Here is a 24,891-nt window from a genome sequence, read left to right as displayed (position 1 = left end):
AGGAGATACATTTTTTAATTTTAGAATTCTTGATGTTACCTAACTAGATTGAAATTTTATGACATTCTGCTTTAATATTTCTTAATGACAAAATTCATGAGCTAAAAAAGTCTAGATTAAAAACAAGAAAAGGGGGCTCCTGGCTGTCTCTGTTGGAGGAGCATGAGACTCTAGGTCTCGGGGTCATGAGTTCAAGCTCCACATTAGGTGTAGAGATTAGGTGTAGAGATTACTAAAAACAAAACTTAAAGAGAAAAAAAAGAACAAGTTTATAAAACCAGGTATGGATCCCAGCATTAGTAGCCAAATGGACAACATGATTTTAGTATCTTAGATGTATGCAAACTAAATACTTAAAATTATTATAACTTGAAATTACTGACCAGAAATTATGTAGGTCCCATGGGAGAACTAGTAGAAAGTATCTGGTGGTAAACCCATGTTTCCCTGGTTGTATCCCATCCCACTTCCAGGGGAAAGGGATGTTGATTAAATACTGGGTTAAATCAAGGATATTGATCTACCTATCAGAAGAGCCTTTCACTGCATTTGGAAATTTTGATCTAGCCCCAGACCTGATGACTCATATTAGTCCCTTTGTAGTCACTTATTTAGAATAACTAGTTCATGTGTGGCTTCAGTGGGTATCTCCAAATTTTCTCAATAAGCCTTCTCTCAAGAGTTGAACTCAATTCTGGTGAACCTGAAGCTCTCTTGCATCATGGAAAGGGAGACTATTGTCTTTCTCCTGGTTTGGTTTGGCCATAGTGTGAAGTAGTATGCTGTCCTTGAATCAACTAAACATTTATAGATAGTCTTTTGGGCCTAGGTGGCATGGGAATGGACTGTACAAAGGGGACTAGAGAGCTGGATTGTGGTGGTCATAACTGTCCATTGGTGAGTGTCTCCAGTTTGACCAACAAATCTGCTTGACAAAATTGGTTACAGATTACAGTAACCAATTTTGCAACCAAAGTGTACCACCTTTATTCTTTTAAAAGAATCTTAATAGTATTAAAAAATGCCACATGGGGTAAGCTTGCTTTTTAAAAATAAAAGATAACTATCTCAAGTTTGGTGACTAATAATTATGAGTGAGTTTAAGAATGCTAAACTGATACTTTTAAAAGAAAGTATGACCATTAAAAATAAGACTTTTGGTGTATAATAAAATGATACAGAAGAAATTTCTAAAAGAAGAATTATAAATGTAGTTTGAGAAGTTGCAAATTATGAGTAAGTATATATTTCCCAAATTGCCTACCCTAATGGGCACAGCACCTATCTACATGTAAAGTATGAAATTACATATTAAAGAAAAATGTAGTTTCATTACTTTGTACTCATAACTCTTAGTAATAGCTTTGGTGCAGCAAAACCCGAACTTTTAACTCCTAGAGCAGACTAAATAATATAAATATTCTTCATGCATACAAAGCCTTATGTAGAAGAAAGAGTGTGTGTGTGTGTGTGTGTGTGTGTGTGTGTGACTAAGTTGAGTTTAAAAGATAATTGAAATTATAAAAACATTCCTGAATGTAGGAAAAGATTTGTCATTTTGCAGAGGGGCAATGAGTTACTTTGATGTTTTAGATAATTCTCTTATAAGAGGGAATTTAATTTTCTTGATATCCCTTATTTGATAATGTTTTTTGAGTTGTGTCTCTGGAAGTTCCTCAGGGCTGAAACTTAAAATTTGCAGCTTTGTAGCATTTGTCTAAGATGTAACAGGAAGATAATGAACATAAGAATCTCATTTGTAACCTTACATAGAGTGAATATTACCTCATATAGCAAAATAAATAAAGATTTTAAATCTTTAAACTGGATTATCTGGGAAGGCCTTAATGCAATTATACCTGTCCTTATAAGAGAAAGGCCGAGGGAGGTTTTTTGTTTGGTTGGGTTTTTTTGAGAGAGAGAAGATGATGAGGAAATGGGACCATGGAGGCAGAGATGGGAGTGATGTGGTCACAAACCAAGGAATGCCTGGAGCCACCAGAGGCCTGAAGGAGCAAAGAAGGGACTTTGTATTAGAGCCATTGATGAATGCATGGCCCTAATGATTCTTTGATTTTGGCCTATAATCAAAACTGACTTTTGGATTTCTGGCCTCAGAATTACAAGAGAACTAATTTTGTTGTTTTACACCAAGCAGTTTGTGGTTACAGCAGGTCTGGGAAACTAATTCACTTACTTAGTACATGGACTGATTGAATCTTTGTTTCTCCCTAAACTTTATTATGTTAAATTAATTACAAAACGCCTGGGTGGCTCAGTTGGTTGGACGACTGCCTTCGGCTCGGGACGTAATCCTGGGGTCCTGGATCGAGTCCCACGTCGGGCTCCCAGCTCCATGGGGAGTCTGCTTTGCTCTCTGACCTTCTCCTCGCTCGTGCTCTCTCTCACTGTCTCTCTCTCTCAAATAAATAAATAAAATCTTAAAAACAAAACAAAACAGAACAAAAAAAAAAAAACAAAAAACCCAAAGTGATGGTATTTGGAGGTAGGACCTTTGGAAGATAATTAGGTTTGGATGAAGTCATGAGGGTAGAGCCCATGCAATGGGATTATTGTCCTCCTAAGCAGAGACCAGGTGGCTGTCTCCAAACCAGGAAGTGGGTCTTCATTGGATACCAGATCTGCTGGCTGCTTGATCTTGGACGTCCTAGACTCCAGAACTATGAAAAATAAATGTTTTCTCAATCATCCAGTCATCTATTGTGTTGTGACAACCCAAACCGAGTAAGACACCTAGAAATGAAACAATTGCAAAAATAAATTGTAAATATAAGATGAATCAACTTTACAGAGATTAACAACTATATTTTAAAAGAAAATATTGTATTTAGTGATGGTGACTGCATAAGACAGATACTACTATCATATGCTACTGAGAAAGTGAAGGAAATTTGGCAAGGTAGAGCAAAATTATGGAGCCATTAGAAATAATTTCAAAGAATATGTAAGGCAAAAATGTGACTATGATATAATACTAAGTAAAAACAGGATTTATAATTTATTTACATTATGGGGGCACCTGGATGGCAAAATCAGTTAAGTGTCCTACTCTTGGTTTCAGCTCAGGTCATGATCTTGTAGTCATGAGATCAAGCCCTGAATGGGCTCAGTGCTCAGTACAGAGTATGCTTGAGATTCTCTCTTCCTCTCCCTCTGCCCCTCCCACTTATGTTCTCTCTCTCTCTTTTTCTCTCAGATAAATAAATCTTTAAAACAAAATATATTTATTTATTTTGTGAACTAAATTTTAGTATGTATTATCTGTTTATAGAAAAAGAAAAGTGAAATTAAAAAATACCATCTGCTGAGCGAATTTACTTTTCTTTAATCCCTGCTTTTCTACTTCTTAACTCTATGACCTTGGGCAAATTACTGAAGCTTTGGGGGCCTCTGTTCACGTCAATAAAGTGAGGAAAATAAAATAGCTATGCACCTTATAGAGGACTAAATGTGTTAATATTTTTTAACCACTCAAAACGATGCCTAGCATATTCCAGGCATGCAATGTATATTACTTAATTTTTGTCCTTTTTAAAAACATATATTGGAATGAAATTTTCAAAATCTAAGGAAACTGTTCATCTGATTACTTCAAAACTCATTTTATTTTTCCTGCACTTAAAATATAGATATGAAGAGAGGCTCCACTTCCAGAATGGCAGTGTGAGAATCTTTGTGATCTCTACACCAAAATAAGCATAACTGGTGGAAATTATTTTTAAAAAATTAAAGTCACTGGATATCATCCTATAGGTATACACCAACTGAAGAAACATTTATCCAGGAAAATCTTCTAGTACTTGATAAGAACAGCCATTTGGCAATTAAGTCATGACCAGCCCCTACCCTTCACTATTCCCCACAGCTCAATGTTAGAATAGCTCCACTCCTAACAGGTAAGGCTAAGAAGATGGGTGCTCTGTCTTTCATCTCTCAGTGAAAGGATATTGTATCTTCACTTTTTAATTTTTTTAATAGAGTGGGCATACAAGGTAGGGGAGGGGCGGAGGGAGAGAGAATCTTAAGCAGGCTCCATGCCCAGTGCAGAGCCCAAAGGGGGGCTCCATCTCATGACCCTGAGATCATGACTTGAGCCATCGAGAGTCAGATGCTTAACCAACTGAGCCACCCTGGCGCCCCAAAGGACACTGTGTCTTATGAGGAGGGCAGGCTACCAGCATGTCTCATCCTCTCCAACTTTAAATTATAGAGGCTACATTCCTGGTGAGTGCAGCCGAGATGTCAAAGGCTCCCATCCTCCACCCACCCCATACTGATAGAATGGAGACTCTACTCCAGATGTGGCAGACTTAGAATACTGGGGCTCCAGTTGTCCTCACACTACTTCCTTAAAAGGCAATAGTTTCACAGTGAGAGAGGCAAGCTAAGAAGACCAGATGCTGCTACCCCCACTCAGCCTGTGGAGCAGTGGCTCTAAGATTCTGGCTCGGGAAGAGGTAATCCATAAGAACAGGGGATACCAAAGCTCTCCCCAGAGGAACTAATTTTACTTGAAATGGAATTCTGGAAAATCAAGTCTAAGGATGCTCTCAAAAACAATGGAGATCTTGAGAATAAGCAAATTAAGAGCAGGCTGATAGATCCTCTTCATTAAGAGTAAAAGCTGACCCAACAGTCAGCTAGTTCTCAGAACCAGGGAAAGAGCTAAGAAGGAAGAAGTCGGAACAACCTCAGAGACTAGCTGAAAAACTACCAAATCCCAGGTTTAACTGGACCAGACTGTGAAACAACTTATGCCCCAATGCACTGTTTAAAACAGTAGAGCAATCAGCCAGCAATTAGTTGAGCCAAAGATCTGGGCTGACAAGAAAAAGACAAAGTTTCGCTAATAGGACTCTAGCATTCCCTGGTGATTTTACTTAACATAGTGTCCTCAGAATTCACCCATGTTGTAGCATGACAGGACTTTTTTTTCTTTTTTATGGCAGAACAATGGTCAGTTGCATGTATATACTCCATTTTCTTTAAGCATTCATCCATTCCTGACATTTAAGTTATTCCCAAGTCTTGGCTAAGTGTGAATAATGCTGCAATGGGCATGAAGTACAGATATCTCTTTGGGATCCTGATTTTGGTTATTCGGGATAAATACCTAAAATGGAATTGCTGGATCATACAGTCATTCTATTTTTAATTTTTTAAAAGATTTTTATTTGACAGAGATCACAAGTAGGCAGAGAGGCAGGCAAGGGGGGGGGGGGAAGCAGACTCCCTGCTGAGCAGAAAGCCTGATGATCATGACCTGAGCTGAAGGCAGAGGCTTAACCCACTGAGTCACCCAGGCGCCCCTATTTTTAATTTTTGGAGGAAACTCCAGGCTGTTTTTATTTACAATAGTATACCCACCAGCAGTGCACAAGGGTTCCAATTTCTCCACATCTCACCAACACTTATTTTCTGTTGTTTGTTTTATGTAATGGCCATCCTTACAGGTGTGAGGTGATAGCTCATTATAGTTTTGATATGTGTTTCCATGATGACTAGTGATGTGGAGCATTGGTTATATACCTGTTGGCCACTTTTATGTTACCTTTAGAAAAATACCTATTCAGGTCTTCTTTGAGAGAGAGAGAGAGAGCATGTGCACAAGCAGGGAGAAGAGCAGAGGGAGAGAATCTCAAGTGGATTCCATCCTGAGTGCAGAGCTGGACATGGGGCTCGATCTCAAGACTCTGGGATTATGACCTGAGCCAAAATTGAGAGTCGAACACTTAACAAACTGAGCCACTCAGGCACCCCTCTTTTGCCCATTTTTAAATTGGGTTGTTTTTGTTTCTTTCTTTTTCTGGCTTTTTTTTCCTCCTGAGTTCTAAGATCTCATATATTTTGGATACTAAACCCTTATCATATATATGGTTTGCTGATATTTTCTCCCATTCTGGAGATTGCCATTCACCCTGTTGATGTTTTCTTTTATTGTGCAGTAGATTTTTAGTTTGATTTACTTGCTGTGTGTCTAATTTTGCTTTTGTTGCCTGCAATTTTTATGTCATATCCAAGAAATTATCTCCATGCCTGATGTCAGACTTCTTCCTTGGGTTATCTTCTAGGAGTTGTGACAGTTTTAGTTCTTATATTTATATATTTAATTCATTTTGAGTTGATTATTGTGTATGGTATGAGACAAGGATCCAATTTCATTTATTTTCTTGTAGACCTATTGCAGTGTGTTTTGAAATCACCAAGTGTAATGACTTCAGCTTTGTACTTAAGTTTTTTGGTTTTGTTTTTGCTATTGTGGTGTGCTATTGTGGTTCCGTGTGAATTTTAGGATTGTTTTCTCTGTTTCTGTAAAAACTGTCATTGGGATGTTGATAGGGAATGCATTGAATTTGTAGATCACTTTTGATAGTTGTGGACATTTTAACAATTCTAAGCCTACCAGTACATGAATATGGGATGTCTTTCCATTTGTTTGCATAAGCTTTAATTTCTTTCATCAGTGCTTTGTGGTTTTCAGTGTACAAGCCTTTCATCCCCTTGTTTAGTTTATTCCTTAGTATTTTATTATTTTTGATGCTTATTGCAAGTGGGATTATTTTCTTAATTTCTTTTTCAGATAGTTTGTTAGTCTATAGAGACACACTGATTTTTATATGTTGGTTTTGTGTCCTGAAATTTTATGAGTTCATTTGTTAGTTCTAACAATTCTTATGTGAATATGTATGGATTCTTTAGGGTTTTCTACACATAAGATTGTATCATCTGCAAACATAATTTTACTTCTCCCTTTCCAATTTGGATGCCTTTTTTTTTTTTCTTTTTCTTGCCAATTGGTCTAGCTTAGCTAGACCATTTTAAGACTATGTTGAATAGAAGTGGCAAGAGTAAGAGTCCTTGCCTTGTTCCTGATTTTAGAGGAAAAGCTTTCAACTTTTTACAGTTGAGGATGATGTTAGGTGTGGCTTTTCATTTATGGCCTTTATAAGTTGAGGTAATTTCCTTAGATCCCTATGGTGAGAATTTTTATATAGTGTTGGATTTTGTCAAATGCTTTTTTACATCTTTTGAGATGATCACATGATTTTTATCCTTCACTCTATTGATCTGTGGGATGTCCTATTAACTGATTCTTGTATTATGAACCATCTTTGCATCCTAGGGATAAATCTCACTTGGTCATAGTGTATGATCCTTTTAATGTGCTTCTGAATTTGATTTGCTAGCATGTTGTTGAGGATATTTGCGTCTGTGTTCATTGAGGGATATTGGACATAATTTTCTTTTCTTGTACTGATTTTGTCTCATTTTGGTATCATGGTAATGCTGTCCTCATAAAATGAGTTTGGATATATTCCCTCTTCAGTTTTTTGAAAAGATTTGAGAAGAATTGGCACTAATTCTTCTTTTTTAAGTACTTTGTAGAATTACACCAATCAAGCCATCTGGTCCTTGGGTTTTCTTGTTGGGAGATTTTGATATCTGATTTAATCTCCTTACTCATGATTGGTCTGTTTGGATTTTCTGTTTCTTCATGATTCAGTCCTGTTAGGTTCTATGTTTCTAGGAATTTATCTATTTCTTCTAAATTATACAATTTGTTAGTCTTTAATTATAGTTGTCTTTCATCCTTTGTATTTCATTGGTATCAGTTGTAATGTGGCCTCTTTAGTATCTGTTACGTATTAAATATCTGTTTACTTGACTAATCTCTTTTTTGCTTAGTCTAGCAAAAATTTGTCAACTTTGTTAATCTTTAAAAATATTTTTAAATTTCTGTTCTCTACTTCTTTTATTTCTGCTTTAATGTTTATTATTTCCTTCCTTCTGTTCCTTGACACGTAAAGTTAGGCTGTTTATTTGAGATCATTTTTTAATGTAGGTGTTCATTGCTATACCCTCTTCATACTGCTTTTGCTGTATCCATAAATTTTGATATATTGTGTTTTCATTTGTCTCAATGTATTTTCTCATTTCATTTTTGCTTTTTGACCCACTGGTTGTTCAAGAGTAATCTATTTAGTTTCCATAAATTTGTGTATTTTCCAGTTTTTCTTCTGCTATGAATATCTAGTGTCATTTTATTGTAGTTAGAGAAGATACTTACTATGATTTCCTTCTTAAATTTGCTAAATTTTATGTGATTTAACATGTGATCTATCGTGGACAATGTTTGATGTGCGCTTGAGAAGAATATATTTTCTGCTGCTGTTGCATAGAATGTTCTGAATATGTCTTTTAGGTCCTTTTGGTTTATAGTGTTGTTCAAGTTTTTTTCTTTATTGATCTACTCTAGATGATCTATCCGTGGTTGAAAGTAGGGTGTTGCATTTCCCTGTTATTATTGTATTGCTATTTCTACCTTCATTTCTGTCAGTGTTTGCTTCATATGTTTAGATGCTATGATTTGGGGCACATGTATAATTATTATGTCTTCTTTAGTGCTCTTGACTCTAAAAATATTGGCAAACGATTGGACATTTATTTGATTAACATTAAATGTGTTTGTATGATTCAGCGCTTAACCCACTTTTACTGTTATTAACCAGCCAATTACTATTCTAGCTGTAGTAGATGAGAGATTTCTGCTGGGTGTTTCTGGCCTTGGGCTAAGAACTTATTCTTTTTTTTTTTTAAATTTTCATTCTTTTTTTAAAAGATTTTATGTATTTATTTGTCAGAGAGAAAGAAAGAGAGCACTAGCAGGGGGGAGCAGCAGGCAGAGGGAGAAGCAGGCTCCCTGCTGAACAGGGAACCCAGTGCAGACCTCCTAGGACCCTGGGATCATGACCTGAGCGGAAGGCAGATCCTTAACCTACTAAGCCATCCAGGTGTGCCGAGCTAAGAACCTCTTGAAGATTAGGTTTGAAAGTCATTAAGTCATTAATAAAATTAAGCATTTATTAAGCCTCTATTTTGTGTTATTGCCTGTTAACACATAGCTAGTAATTGATACCATAAGAATGACTCTGGTCACTTAGGGAAAAGGTATAAAGAAGTGACATAGAGGACAGAGCCAGAAAATTGGTAGTTAATGTTAACATGAGAAAGAATAGCCCATAGTGATGACTTTTAGAGAGTAACCAGATGAATGGGAGAAACAATAGAGAATAGGATGTAAATCAGGACAGGAGAGTGTTTGCAAGGGAATGGCCAGCAGTGCCAATGCTATAGAGACATCAAGGAAGGTAGAAAGAAAGAGTAAACTGAGTATATAGTATAAAGATATGGCCCTCCAAGTGTGAGATCTTTGTGAACTTGGAAGTATTTCAGGTAAAGGGAGGATATATGACAGTGGAATTTGTGAGGTGAATGGAAATTAATTGTAAGAATTTGAAACCATGTGTAAATTTTTTAAGAGCTTAAAAATAAGTTTCACTCAGAACTTTATTCTCTTCCCCCATATTCTATGGGATTATAGGTGATTTTATTTTCCTAGTGCCTTTGCCCATTTACTGAATATTCTATAATTAACGTATTTTAGCTTTGTAGTTGGAAAAGACTATACTGACTACATTTCAATGTATCCAGTTATATATGCAAAAGATACAATGATGTACATACAGTAGCCTTATTTGCTAATATGTTGAAATACAAAACCATGTTTTTTTTAAACAAGTATTTTGCAGACTACTAAGGAGTTTTACTGGCCTACTACCCTGTTCTTTGGGATTTTCTTTGATGCTACAGGGAATAAGAAAGACTGTTTTAGAAGGTTCTAAATCTCTAGGTAAATAAGGGTCTGTGCTGAACTGGCTGCTGTAATCCACATACATTATAAAAGCCTCCCCTAACCCTTGAATTTTGCTTCTACCTGTGGCTTACAGTGGTAGACTGACTGTAAATGAAGACACTTGGACCCTACCTTTCCTAACTGAATTGCGATGAAAGAGATTGAAACTTTTGGTTGTCTGCTCCTTTTTGTATTATATGAGAGGTGGGGTGACCGGGGAATAGTGTTTTACTGACCACATATTTTATGTAAGACACTGTGATGAATTAAGGGTCTCTCTCTCTCTAATTTGATTGTAAATATATATGTTGAACCCTGGAGTCCTGGCTAATTTACTTTTTCCTTGAAGCCCCATTTGGTAGACCAAACTTAAAACTAATTTAAAAAGCAGTATAAATCTTTACTACAGGCTTTAGTTGAAAAATGTCCAGAAATGATTATATTTATAAAAATTCTTGAATCTGAAATTTCATCCAGTTTTCTCCATTATCTCTTACTAACATGATACCTGTTCACAGATCTCTCCCAGGAAACCGCATCCCCTTCACTCCTCCCTCACTGCTCAAGTTAACTGTTACGCAGATCATTTTAGCCTCTTCGACTGTTTTTGTTTTCCTATTCCTCCATTACCTGTATTCAGCACTAAGGGTAAAGGTGATGGGGGTGTTCATGCTCAGATAGGGTCTGCGTGGGGAAATAATATTGTAAATACAGTCATTGTGTGGTTTTTTGGTGTTTTTTAATGTCCTTATTACAAATATACAGTAAGTGTAAAATGCTTCACAAACCCTGTTTTTCATCTCTCTGGGGAAGGGTGACCTCTGGTGGCTAAAACAAAAAGCCTCAAATTCAAGAGACCTAAAGCTTTATTTCATCTCTGCTCAAATTGCGTGCATATGTTCATGTTCTGTCACTTTTTGTAATGTTCCATGTACTCATTCCAAGTAAATAAGTATCTTTTGCCACCCTGTTTAAATCCTGCATCTTTTGTTACGCATGAGCTGTGCCTTCTGGATTCATAATTGGCCTTAATTTGAGATCTAAAATATTTTCTTAGTAAAGTATGTTAATTGTAATTATTAATATAACTATATTTGTATTAAAATTATATATTTATGTAATTGTTTTATTAACAATAATTATAGATACATAGCCTAAGATATAACATAGTTATAACTTAATTAACATTAATTAATATATTAATTTAATTATATTTTCTTAACAAGACTGTTTCCTTGGTACTCATATATTATTAAAACTTAAAACTGTTTTATTGGTTTAAATTGATATTGTTATTAGTGATAATTCTAATTAGAAAAATAGTGTTATCTGCTGGTTAAAGAAGTTGTCAGTCTCAAACTTTGCTGTCTGTTTTATACTCTGTGCTACGATTTATCTTCGAATCAACCCTCTAACCAATATTTAATTGGGTTGCTTCCTCAGAGATACTAGTCCTTACCTTGTTTAGTCTGTCACTAAATTGTTAATAATCTTCACTGGTTTTAATTTGCGTCCCACTTTGTTTAAAAAGGATTTAGAACAACTTACAACGAGGCATACTATAAAAATGGTAAAAATAAATTTTAAAATAAAAATGAAACAAAGAGATAAAGTATCTTGGCTCAGTTTACACTATAGAATGTCTAAATTTCCTCAATTTATTTTAATCCATATTTTTTTGCCTAACATGTACTTGATAAATGTGTTAAGCTTAATAATAAAATAATTCTTAGGAATTTTGCCCCATGATCTAAGGAATGCTTTATTGAGAAAAGAAAAAATTCTTTCTGTAGCAGTTTAAAACCCCACATTCTCATGTTTTATGTTTTAGAATCCTGAGTAGGAGAGTAAATGAAGCAGAAATGGATCTATTGCACAGAATTGTACTTGTTTTCAAAGAACTTTCTATGAGGTTCAGGAGAATGACTTTTTAAAAACACTTATCTAGATAAGGTGGATTATCTTCTTTTGTAATCCAGTATTGAGTTTTTGTCTGTCATACACAGAATTATTTTTACAGCGCCTGATGTTCTGCAGAACTGTTCCTAATGCCATAGGCATTTTTGCTGAGGTGTTTGGTATGAAACAAAAATTCCTGTGTTACTCTACATGTAGTAGAAAAGTGTATTATTCTAATAAATAATACTTAACTTATTTTGCAAACCAAGTAGATGTCTTTGAACTTCTGTGTTTTCCCTGATTAAATTTAACTAATAAGCAGCCCCAGATGAACACCTGAAAATGCGGACTCAAAGAGCACTTTTTCACACGCACTGTACAGAGAAGACTAAGTTTTCACGGTTAATTGTGTATCACAGAATATATCCAAACTATGGCACAAAGAAAACAATACTAACAAAGGCCAGACTGTGCTTAATTGTTACATTTCTTAGACCATTACCCACTATTCTTTTGATAATCTAAGATGTCTTAATTTCATAAATTATATTATTTTGGTATATTATTTCCTTTAGGAACATAATATTTCAGTGTCCTATAGTAATAAGGCAATATAAATATCCTGTTGTTTGTTATAGAAATAATGTACTAATTGCTGAAAAATCACAAAGATGTTTTTGTAAAATATTGATACTATGGAAATGATCATGTAAAATACAAGTATTCTCTATAATAGGGTTTTGAACTTTGGCAGTAAAAATGGCAAATAGTTGATTGAGATATTTTTGAATAGAGGACTGGAAAATGAGTGTCTGCTTCTGAAGGTGGCTTTTTAGTGGAGTCTAAGTGATCAGAATGGGGGTGGGGGAGCTTGAGAGAAAGGGTTTAATAGAGATTGCAGTATCAACTATACATGTAAAACCACAGCTATTCCTGTCATTATTGAAAATATTTATTCAGAGAAATTCAAGAAGTCTGAAAAGATGCTTCAGTGGTTTGATATGACCTGTATGTTTTATTTATAAATGGGTTCTAAATAAATTTACCAAAATACCTTGTTTCCCATCATCACATACTAGATTAGTGAAATGTATGTTTCTGTGTGTTTAATTGAAATTTATGTACATGATACCAGCAGCCTCTGCAGGATAAGAAGGAAACTTCCTCTGTCCCAGCGGAGCTATTAACTAACATATGGTCTTGAGAAGTTTGGAAATTTTATGTCTGGAAAACTTCTGGCTTTAGGAATTTTTCCATTGAGCGTGCTTCACTTGAAAAGATCCTTCCTAATAGCCTGTAGTGTTTACTGGCCCAGCTCATCCATTTTTGTGATGATTTATTCATTTATTTTCACATGTAAAACTTTTAAATGTCCTGGGAAATTTATGGAACTATGTATGTTGTTGCTTCGTTTTTCCTAAAAGGAAGTAGGATAATTCAAGTAATTAATATAAAAAGCAGTTCTATGTATGCTGTTAGATTCACAGCAGGTTTCTCCACATCATCTAGGTAAGGAACTTTGGAATGTTTATTCAAAACAAACTTCTAACACTGTTTCGTATAGAGAAGTACATCCCAAAGTCAAGTTCTGGGTCTCATGGGAAACTTTCATGGCTTAGTCAAACGTTCTCTTGGGAAACGTGAATTTTTAGAAGGGAGAACAATAACAAAAAAGGATTTGGAAATTGCTATCCTAGTGTGCAGCAAAGAATTTTGAAGAAAATATTTTCCAGCAATTTTTGTACCTTACTTACCTGTTCTTTATAACCTAAGATATTTTTAATTCATAAAACCTCCAAATCTATTAAAAGTCAAAGGCATTAGATTTCATTAACATGTAAAATGCCTAGTTTTCTTTACTCTTCTATAGTTATTTAAAATAAGGTTAGTAATGAGAATATCAACTGAGAAATTCTGTTGATGTTTGAAATGCCTGGGGTGCCAACATAACTAAACAGCATATGTACACACTTTGGCCCTGTTCCAAAACCAGTGATTATGTGTCTAACCTTAATCCCATGGGTCTACAAAAGCTGTTAGAGTAAACATCTGGGATCTTTTACTACCTAAACTCTTACATAATCAGTTAAAGGAGCTTCTTACCCACAGATGTACTACAGAGAGCAATTTATGTGTATGATTTATTTTAAAGCACACATGGGTTAGGAACTAAATACATGTATCAGATACTTCAGCCATCCTTGAAATGTGACTTTTCCTCTAAGGCAAAAAGTAAGGACAGTGTTGTGCTCTCTTCAGCAGCACATATACTTAAAAAAAAAAGTAGGGACAGAGTAAATGTTGCTGAAGAGTTCAGCCTGACCCCAGATTCTCTATGATAAGACTTAGATCTGTTGGAGAGCAAATTCTTACCAAAATTGTGTGGCTCAGCTCTCAAGCCATTATAGAATTTGTTGGAGCTCCTTTGATCAAAAGAATTTGATATCTTCTCATGTAAATATTGAAGTTCTAAATAAAACTTTACAGTCTTTCAGAACAGAAATACCAAATTGTTCATAGCATTTTTTTTTTGCCTTCACAATAGAAAATGACATAAATACTGAACTTTTCCATATCTTTTTAAATTTTCCACTATATTCCTCCTTCATGCTTGGTACTGTCTCACTCTTTCATCCTAAAGCACATTAAATTTTTCAAGAGTAAAATGATTTGTCTGTAAAAATGACATTAATATAATTATTCAAGGTTTCTTGGGAAATCAATAACATGAAAGGCTATCCATTGATTTTTTTTTTTTTTTATGACAGACATGAAACTAAAGAAAATAATCTTCATGGAAAGAAACATACTTAGAGGGCCAGGTATTTTTTTTTTAAGTGTATTTCTTTGTGGATATAAAAACTGTTTCTTTTTATTTAATATGCAAACCTGTCTGGCCCCTGTGGGTTTTCCCACCCTCTGGTAAAGATTAAGAGCAAGGACTAGAGTCAGACTGAGTTCAAATCTCCACTCCATGTTGTACTAGCTGTATTGTATCTGGTTAATTAACCTTTCAAGGCATCTACATCCTCATTTGTAACATGGGGATGATGATAACATTTTCTCAGTGGATTGAGTTAGTGTATGTGTCTGGCATAGAAGAACCTTTTGGCATCTGCTGGTGGGCCTTTCCCACCACCAAGCAGAAGCCAGCTGATAACTGGGGGCAGGCCAGCACAAGTGGGCAGGAAGGAGGGGCATGGTGAGAAACCAGAACCCCTTGGGGCAGAGAGACGTGGCTACCTTACAAGGGGAAGTGTAATTGAGGAGGGGCTGGAGTGAGGTGGGCAATGATAGGAATTTTACCCTAAAGTCAGTTAGGAGCATTCATGGATTTAAGCAGGAGAAGCCCAGATATATACTACTAGTGAGTGGATAAATGATTGGGGAAATGAACTAAGTTGCTTTGGGATGGATTTGAGCTGAGGGAAGAAGCCAAGATGAAGAGGTTGTCACAATAGCGGCTGTTTAGACTGCGTCTGAGCCCCTGTGGTTAGAGGAACGAGGTTATGGATGGTTGTGGATTTCTTCAAAAACAAGTTTTAAGTGTATGAGTAAGTTCTAGTCCAAGTTATAATTATTCTTAGCCAGCTGTGAGGATAGGGACTATCTGTCATTAGACCATACAACTTAATTACACAGGAGTAAAACTAGCTAAATAGTAATGCCCACAGAAGAAGGGTCAGTGCCTTGGTACAGCCTTACCTTTATTACCCTTACCTCTAGGAGTTAATTTATAACAATAGTATAGGACAATTGGGAAAATTTCCATTGAAGTTTATAGGGAAATACTGGAGTAATCTTCATAAATCTCAAAAATAGGATACGGTTCATAGCAACTAATGCACATAGAAATTAAAACCAAAGTATTGCAATAAAAAGAAAATATCCAGAAAGGTAAAAGCAATCTGCAGCAAACCAATTGGAAGAACACTACAACTTGTGAATCTGCGATATGGTACTTTTTGTTGTTAGATGAGCTTTAAAATAATGAAGAATTAGTACCACAGATTTTAATAGATGATGTGGAAAAGATATAATAAATAATTTGGAACTTATCCCACCCTTGTTTGATTTTCTCCCTCTTCAGCCCGGCATTTTAGTAAGAAGCAGGAAGCAGGAAGTTTTACAGTGTTCCCTAACTTGAAATATGGACAGTAAATGCTGGAGGACAAGGACTAAGAGTTACTTAGCCTGCCAGAAGAAAAATGAATTTTTTTTCTAAGAAGCTTATTTGCTTGATCATTTCCACTGTAAAAAAAGAATTTTAATTTCAGAACTAGTTAAGAATGATAAAAATCCTAGATAGGGCATGACGGTATTTCACCCTACCCCTGTGGACTCAAGGATGTTGATGGATTTTCTCTCACCCCCTACCCCAACCATTGCTCTGACTATCCCAGTTGACCACTGTGTTCACAAAAGATGTGTGTCCTGTCCATCTGGTATTCAGACTGTAAAACGAATGAAGAATCCCTGACCTAGATGATCTATAGACCCCTTCAAGAGCTATGCGTCTATATCTTTTCAAATGTGTGCAAGCGCTACTAAAGAAGTAATGAGAAAGTAGATGAAAAACTATACTAAAACAAAAAGGGGAGAAGCAGTTGAGCCTGGTGATACAGCATCTATATTTCAGGGAGTTACAAACATAGCTCTGAAGTACAGCAAACCATACAGACCAGTTATGAGATACAGAATTCAACGTAGCCTAGCACTATTCTCCTCACAGTTTTTAAATTACCTCCTTTTACTAGGCCTTAAAGAGAAATTGGAAGGAAACAAAGACAGGAAGCCATTTCATCCTCTCAATTTCAACAATACCAGTGGTAAAATACTCTTCCTCGCCTCAGTGGATCACTGCCAATGCCCATTTCTTACCCTCTTTGGTATGCTCTTACAAAGCAAACTCTTTACAAATAAATTTAAAATTTCATGTTATTTTATATAGGTTTTGTGTTTTGTACTTTTTGGAGGCATTTTTAGAAATAGGGTAGAGATTAACATTTTTACTACTGGTATCCCATTTTATTCTGTCTTTTGTCAAAATTTTCATCCAGTTTTAAAAGTTTTATGACTAAATTGTATTTTATTAGTAATTTTCTTTTTTTTTTTTTTTTTTTTCCCCAATTTATTTATTTTCAGAAAAACAGTATTCATTATTTTTTCACCACACCCAGTGCTCCATGCAAGCTGTGCCCTCTATAATACCCACCACCTGGTACCCCAACCTCCCACCCCCCCCCACTTCAAACCCCTCAGACTGTTTTTCAGAGTCCATAGTCTCTCATGGTTCACCTCCCCTTCCAATTTACCCAAATTCCCTACTCCTCTCTAACGCCCCTTGTCCTCCATGCTATTGGTTATGCTCCACAAATGAGTGAAACCATATGATAATTGACTCTCTCTGCTTGACTGATTTCACTCAGCATAATCTCTTCCAGTCCCGTCCATGTTGCTACAAAAGTTGGATATTCGTCCTTTCTGATGGAGGCATAATACTCCATAGTGTATATGGACCACATCTTCCTTATCCATTCATCCGTTGAAGGGCATCTTGGTTCTTTCCATAGTTTGGCGACTGTGGCCATTGCTGCTATAAACATTGGGGTACAGATGGCCCTTCTTTTCACGACATCTGTATCTTTGGGGTAAATACCCAGGAGTGCAATTGCAGGGTCGTAGGGAAGCTCTATTTTTAATTTCTTGAGGAATCTCCACACTGTTCTCCAAAGAGGCTGCACCAACTTGCATTCCCACCAACAGTGGAAGAGGGTTCCCCTTTCTCCACATCCTCTCCAACACATGTTGTTTCCTGTTTTGTTAATTTTGGCCATTCTAACTGGTGTAAGGTGATATCTCAATGTGGTTTTAATTTGAATCTCCCTGAGGGCTAATGATGATGAGCATTTTTTCATGTGTCTGATAGCCATTTGTATGTCTTGATTGGAGAAGTGTCTGTTCATATCTTCTGCCCATTTTTTGATGTGTTTGTCTGTTTCGTGTGGGTTGAGTTTGAGGAGTTCATTATAGATCCTGGATATCAACCTTTTGTCTGTACTGTCATTTGCAAATATCTTCTCCCATTCCGTGGGTTGCCTCTTTGTTTTTTTGACTGTTTCCTTTGCTGTGCAGAAGCTTTTGATTTTGATGAAGTCCCAGAAGTCTATTTTCGCTTTTGTTTCCTTTGCCTTTGGAGACGTATCTTGAAAGAAGTTGCTGTGGCTGATATCGAAGAGATTACTGCCTATGTTCTCCTCTAAGATTCTGATAGATTCCTGTCTCACGTTGAGGTCTTTTATCCATTTTGAGTTGATCTTTGTGTACGGTGTAAGAGAATGGTCGAGTTTCATTCTTCTACATATAGCTGTCCAGTTTTCCCAGCACCATTTATTGAAGAGACTGTCTTTTTTCCACTGTATATTTTTTCCTGTTTTGTCGAAGATTAATTGACCATAGAGTTGAGGGTCCATATCAGGGCTCTCTACTCTGTTCCACTGGTCTATGTGTCTGTTTTTATGCCAGTACCATGCTGTCTTGGTGATCACAGCTTTGTAATAAAGCTTGAAATCAGGTAAGGTGATGCCGCCAGCTTTATTTTTGTTTTTCAACATTTCCTTAGCGATTTGGGGTCTCTTCTGATTCCATACAAATTTTTGGATTATTTGCTCCAGCTCTTTGAAGAATGCCGGTGGAATTTTGATCGGAATGGCATTAAAAGTATAGATTGCTCTAGGCAGTATAGACATTTTAACGATGTTTATTCTTCCGATCCAAGAGCATGGAATGGTCTTCCATCTTTTTGTGTCTTCTTCAATTTCTTTCATGAGTGTTCTATAGTTCCTCAAGTATAGATCCTTTACCTCTTTAGTTAGGTTTATTCCCAGGTATCTTATGGTTCTTGGTGCTATAGTAAATGGAATCGATTCTCTAATTTCCCTTTCTGTATTTTCATTGTTAGTGTATAAGAAAGCCACTGATTTCTGCACATTGACTTTGTATCCTGCCACGCTGCTGAATTGCTCTATGAGTTCTAGTAGTTTGGGGGTGGAGTCTTTTGGGTTTTCCATATAAAGAATCATGTCATCTGCGAAGAGAGAGAGTTTGACTTCTTCATTACCAATTTGGATACCTTTTATTTCTCTCTGTTGTCTGATTGCTGTTGCTAGGACTTCTAATACTATGTTGAACAAGAGTGGTGAAAGTGGGCATCCTTGTCTTGTTCCTGATCTCAACGGGAAGGCTGCAAGCTTTTTCCCATTGAGGATGATATTTGCTGTGGGTCTTTCATAGATAGATTTGATGAGGTTCAGGAATGTTCCCTCTATCCCTATACTTTGAAGCGTTTTAATCAGGAACGGATGTTGGATTTTGTCAAATGCTTTTTCTGCATCAATTGAGAGGACCATGTGGTTCTTCTCTCTTCTCCTATTAATTTGTTGTATCACATTGATTGATTTACGAATGTTGAACCATCCTTGTAGCCCAGGGATGAATCCCACCTGATCATGGTGGATAATCTTTTTAATGTGTTGTTGGATCCTGTTGGCTAGGATCTTGTTGAGAATCTTAGCATCCATATTCATCAGTGATATTGGTCTGAAATTCTCCTTTTTGGTATGGTCCTTGCCTGGTTTGGGGATCAGGGTAATGCTGGCTTCATAGAAAGAGTCTGGAAGTTTTCCTTCTGCTTCAATTTTTTGAAACAGCTTCAGGAGAATAGGTGTTATTTCTTCTTGGAAGGTTTGGTAGAATTCCCCAGGGAATCCGTCAGGTCCTGGGCTCTTGTTTTTTGGGAGATTTTTGATCACTGCTTCAATCTCGTTATTAGATATCGGTCTATTCAGGTTGTCGATTTCTTCCTGGTTCAATTTTGGTAGTTTATATTTTTCCAGGAATGCATCCATTTCATCAAGGTTGCTAAGCTTATTGGCATATAACTGTTCGTAGTAACTTCTGATGATTGTTTCTACTTCCTTGGTGTTAGTTGTGATCTCTCCCCTTTCATTCATAATTTTATGAATTTGGGATTTCTCTCTTTTCTTTTGGATTAGTGTAGCCAGTGGCTTATCGATCTTATTGATTCTTTCAAAAAACCAGCTTCTAGTTTCATTGATACGTTCTACTGTATCTCTGGTTTCTCCCTCATTGATCTCAGCTCTAATCTTGATGATTTCCCTTCTTATGTGTGGAGTTGGTTTGATTTGTTGTTGATCCTCCAGTTCTTTAAGGTGTAGAGACAGCTGGTGTGTTCTGGATTTTTCAATTTTTTTGAGCAAGGCTTGGATGGCTATATATTTTCCCCTTAGGACCGCCTTTGCTGTATCCCATAGGTTTTGGACCGAAGTGTCTTCATTCTCATTGGTTTCCATGAATTGTTTCAGTTCTTCTTTGATCTCCTGGTTGATCCAAGCATTCTTAAGCAAGGTGGTCTTTAGCTTCCAGATGTTTGAGTTCCTTCGGAACTTTTCCTTGTGATTGAGCTCCAGTTTCAAAGCATTGTGATCTGAGAATATGCAGGGAATAATCTCAGTCTTTTGGTATCGGCTGAGTCCTGATTTGTGACCCAGTATGTGGTCTATTCTGGAGAAGGTTCCGTGTGCACTTGAGAAGAATGAGTATTCTGCTGTTTTAGGGTGGAATGTTCTGTATATATCTATGAGGTCCATCTGGTCCAATGTGTCGTTCAATGCTCTTGTTTCTTTATTGATTTTCTGCTTCGATGATCTGTCTAATTCTGAAAGAGGCGTGTTAAGATCACCTACGATTAGTGTATTCATATCAATATGACTCTTTATCTTGATTAACAGTTTTCTTAAGTAATTGGCTGCTCCCATATTGGGAGCATAGATATTTACAATTGTTAGATCATCTTGGTGGATAGTCCCTTTAAGGATTATGTAGTGTCCTTCTGTATCTCTGACTACAGTCTTTAGTTTGAAGTCTAATTTATCTGATATGAGAATCGCTACCCCAGCCTTCTTTTGAGTCCCATTGGCATGAAAGATGCTTCTCCACCCCTTCACTTTCAGTCTGCGTGTATCTTTAGGTTCAAAATGGGTCTCTTGTAGACAGCATATGGATGGGTCCTGTCGTTTTATCCAATCTGCAACCCTGTGCCGTTTTATGGGTGCATTGAGGCCATTCACATTGAGAGTGATTATTGATAGGTACGTTTTTATTGACATCGAGTTACCTTTGAAGTCTTTCTTTCTGTAGACTGTCTCTATATTTCTGTTCAATGCTATTCTTGGGATTTTTCCTCTTTTATAGAACCCCCCTTAATATTTCCTGCAGTATCGGCTTGGTGGTTGCATAGTCTTTTAAGTCTTGCCGGTCTTGGAAACTCTTTATCTCTCCATCCATTTTGAATGTCAGTCTTGCTGGATAAAGTATTCTTGGCTGCATGTTCTTCTCATTTAGTGCCCTGAATATATCTTGCCAGCCTCTTCTGGCTTGCCAGGTCTCTGTGGACAGGTCTGACGTTATTCTGATGGGCTTCCCTCTGTAAGTAAGGAGCCTCTTTGCCCTGGCAGCTTTCAAGAGGTTATACCTACAATTATAATTTCTCAATTTGACTATCAGGTGTCGTGATGTTTTTTTGGAGTGTATAATCTTGGGTGGAGACCGTTCAGCCTCTAGTACATGAACGCTGGTTTCATTCGCGAGATTCGGAAAGTTTTCATGAAGGACTTGTTCCACGACATCTTCTAGACTTCTTTCTTTCTCCTCCCCTTCAGGAATTCCAATAATTCTGACGTTGGAACGCTTCATGGCATCACTTATTTCCCTAATTCTGCTTTCGTGGGATCTAAGCTGTTTGTTCCAGGCTTCCTCCTGATCCTTTCTCTCTATCTGTTTCTTCCAGATCACTAATTCTATCTTCTGTCTCAGTTACCCTAGCTTTGAGAGAGTTTAGATTGGATTGGAACTCATTGAGAGCATTGTGGACCTCCTCCCTGGTAGCTTTAAGCTCCGCCCTAACATTGTGAACATCCTGTCTGGTCGCTTTCAGTTCGGCTCTAATCAATTCTGTTTGGTCATCCATGGCTTTCTCCAACCTAGCTATTGCCTGGATAATTGTTAGCCTGAATTCTCTTTCCGACATATTGTCTATGTTGATAGCCGTTAGCTCTGTTGCGGAAGGTCCATCCTCTGTATTTTTCTTCTGTTGGGCATTCCTCCTCCTAGTCATTTTGGTGGGAGAAGACTGAACAGATGTAGCTGGATGTATCAACTCTGGTGCAGTCAAGGTCACCCTGGAACACTTCCTGATCTCCGTCTCAGAAGCCTCAGTCTGGGTGCAGAAGCTGAATAAATTCCCCCTTGGATGCTGGCAGTGCAGGTTCCAAGTTAAAGACCCTGGGGGCGCAGGATCTTTTGCTCGTCCCCAAAGCCAAGGCAGTGGCGGCTGTCTGGGAGCTCCTGACCGCCAGAGAGGTTCCAAGCAGCGATCGCACACTGAGATTTTGCCGCCGGCCGGGGCTGGGAGTGCCCGGCTTGCGCGCACCTCTTTTCAGAGGCGGCTGTGGGTCGGGCGCGCGTCTGGGGCACTGAGAACGGGGCGCTGGTCCGTAAGCCGCAGGCTGGGCTTTTGCGCGCCTCTGTCCGGGGAAGAGTTTCGCGGGCGCGAGGCTTAGACTTTGAAACAATGGCCCGGGTCTAGAAGCGCCCCAGGGCCTTAGAAACCCAGGAGAGCTGGAGCGACGTGCACGCGCATCTCAAGCTTTGTGGTAGGGCTAGCGCGCGTTCTGCAGACCGGCTCCCATCCCCTCACAGGAGCCGGAACCCCGCGCTCTGGGGCACGCTGGCGGCTTAGGGACCAGGAGCCGGTTTCTCCGCCGCACTCTCTCTGCCTCCGCGCCGGGGAGGCCGTCTGGGACCGGGGACTCAAGCCCCTGTCCCTAGCCGCCCCGATTCCCACAGTTTGCCCCCGCGATCCTTTGCTCTTTTGGAGTGCTTTCAACCAGTCTCCGAGTTAATGCTGGTCCCCAGACGCAGGGCACTCTCGCTCGTATCGGGGTATTACTTTCCCACCGGTCGCCTCTGGTGGCTCCCTCCCCCTTTTGTTTATCTTCCGATCTCAGTCCGCTGTTCCCATTCCGCTTTACCTGCTCACTGGCGGCTTCTGCCCCTGTAGAGATCCAGACGTGTATAATTCTGATCTCAGGCTGATTTCATGGGTGATCAGAGTTCTTTGGTAGGTAATCAGCTCACTTTGGGGTACCAGCTGAAAAGACGCCTCTTCCTAGTACCCCGCCATCTTGTCCCTATTAGTAATTTTCTTATTTGTCTTTATTAGACTTTTAGGACTGAAAGTTTTCTTAGACGCTTAACACTTTTAGTTTATTAAGATTGTCACTTGAAATAAGATTAACACAGTAAATTTAGGTGACTGTTATAAAAAGCAAATGTATTTCATAGCATGGACAGCCTTTTCATAGCTGATAGATGGCCATGACTACTTCAGTGGGCCTCTCTATATGGGGGGGCTGCACCATTTTTGCACACACACACACATACACACACACATATGACTGGGTTACAGGGGAAAGAGCTTCAGAGGAGTGGCAGTGTTCTGAAATCAAGAGCTATCCCTAAAGGTCATCACAACATGCTTGTTTCCCAAGAATCAGAGTCTAAAGGAAAATAATGCCCCACCAGCCTGAGTGTGAAACAATTTAAAGGCTTTTGTTTTGTTGTTTTGTTTTGTTTTGTTTTTTATTTTGTTTTCTTAAAAGAGAGACAGGTAAACAAACAGAATTGAAATTCAATTCTGGGATTGAGCTTGAGTGCCAGTGATATGTGTATGCTTAAGATCTCATCTCCTTTTTAGTGTCTTGTCTTAGTTCTACCTTGTACATGCCTCTGCCTTCAATTAGATCAAGTTGTGAATTGTCTGTAAACCTCTGGATTTGGCACACAGGTTGTACAGGGAATGTATGCTTTGGGTGAACTAGTGCCACCGTGATAGTTTGTTCTCTTCATGATGTTTTCTCTGCTGTTTTATACCTTTTTCTTAGAGTGAAGGTTTGTTTCAAGATGAAAGTCTCAAAGGAGAACATTGTCAGCTGCTTTGGAAATAGAACTGACTGGAAGTTAAAAATATATATATATAAATATAAATATATATCAGTAAAGCCCACAAAGACAAATAAGCTGAAATATGTGATGTGGTTTTGGTAGTTGCCTGAAAGCATTTTACCTTCTCAATCATTTTTGGGCACCCCAGATCCTATATACTTACTCGTTTTTATACTTTGTGCTTAGAATCCCAGCTTTTGAGGCATGTTAGAAAGCCCAAAAATAGAGAATTAAATATTTAGCTTTTAAGTATATCTTGCATGTACACCTTCATCATTGTTACCCAGAGTACATTAGAAAAAATTTTCTTGGGACGCCTGGATGGCTCAGTGGGTTAAAGCCTCTGCCTTCGGCTTAGGTCATGGCCCCGGGGTCCTGGTATCAAGCCCTGCATCAGGCTCTCTGCTCAGCAGGGAGCCTGCTTCCCCCTCTCTCTCTTCCTGCCTCTCTGCCTACTTGTGATCTCTGTCTGTCAAATAAATAAATAAAATCTTTAAAAAAAAATTTTTTTTTCTTGTATAGCCTACTCTTTAACTCCCAAGATTAAATTGGGAAAATAATTCAAAATGCTTTATTCTTTAAAATTCTTGTTTTAAAAAACCCCACCATTTAAAAAGGGAACATATTTAATTTGCCTCATTTCCAACCAGATATAATTAGTGCTTAGTGAAGCCTCAGCTCCCAATGCACAAAACTAGAACATTGCTTTGTCTCTTGTTGGTTTTATTTAATTTGACTTTAGTGTTTTCACAATGAATTTATTGGCCTGATAAATTACTCCTTTGTTTTCAAAGACAAATCCTTCCTGTCACTCAGGTCTGTGTCAGTTCTTTCTACTTAGAGCTTTGTGGAACAGTCACAGATGTTTATTCTTCCTACATAATCATAGGACTTTTTCTTATTTTCCTAGAAAATGTTTATATTCTTTGTTTGGTTTTGAGTTATCTTTTTTTTTTTTTTTAAACTACTCTAATGGCACTCACAATGTGAAAGCTTAGAATCACAACTGGAAGGAATATCATGGGTGTTCCTCATGATTGGGCAGGGAACTGACCCAAAGCTGTGAGTTTCTATGAAATGCCTCCTCTCTTGAAATTTAACATACTGCTCAGGGGCATGCTCAGAAGGTGAATTCTTAAGGTGACTTTCACTGCATCTGCAAAAGAATCACCAGAAGAATTAGTTTTCTGAAG

At 37.7% G+C, this 24,891-nt stretch overlaps 1 protein-coding gene across 2 annotated transcripts in view; it reads left to right on the top strand.

Annotated features, from left to right (window-relative positions):
• Window positions 1–24,891, top strand: part of RASSF8 (Ras association domain family member 8) — a 136,784-nt gene that overhangs the window by 68,729 nt on the left and 43,164 nt on the right. Inside the window, exon 1 of one of the 2 annotated variants that reach the window (XM_044228397.1) lies at window positions 14,420–14,436. The exons of the other annotated variant lie outside the window; for it this stretch is intronic. The gene's annotated coding sequence lies outside the window, so the exon portion shown is untranslated. Of the gene's footprint in view, window positions 1–14,419; window positions 14,437–24,891 lie in introns of those variants that run through there. 2 annotated transcript variants of the gene reach the window in all.

Source organism: Neovison vison, chromosome 12 (genome assembly GCF_020171115.1).
Source record: "Neovison vison isolate M4711 chromosome 12, ASM_NN_V1, whole genome shotgun sequence".
In the NCBI taxonomy this organism is placed as follows: Eukaryota; Metazoa; Chordata; class Mammalia; order Carnivora; family Mustelidae; genus Neogale; species Neogale vison.
The sequence above is the reverse complement of the archived record's forward strand: the minus strand, read 5'-3'. Positions and strand labels throughout refer to the sequence as shown.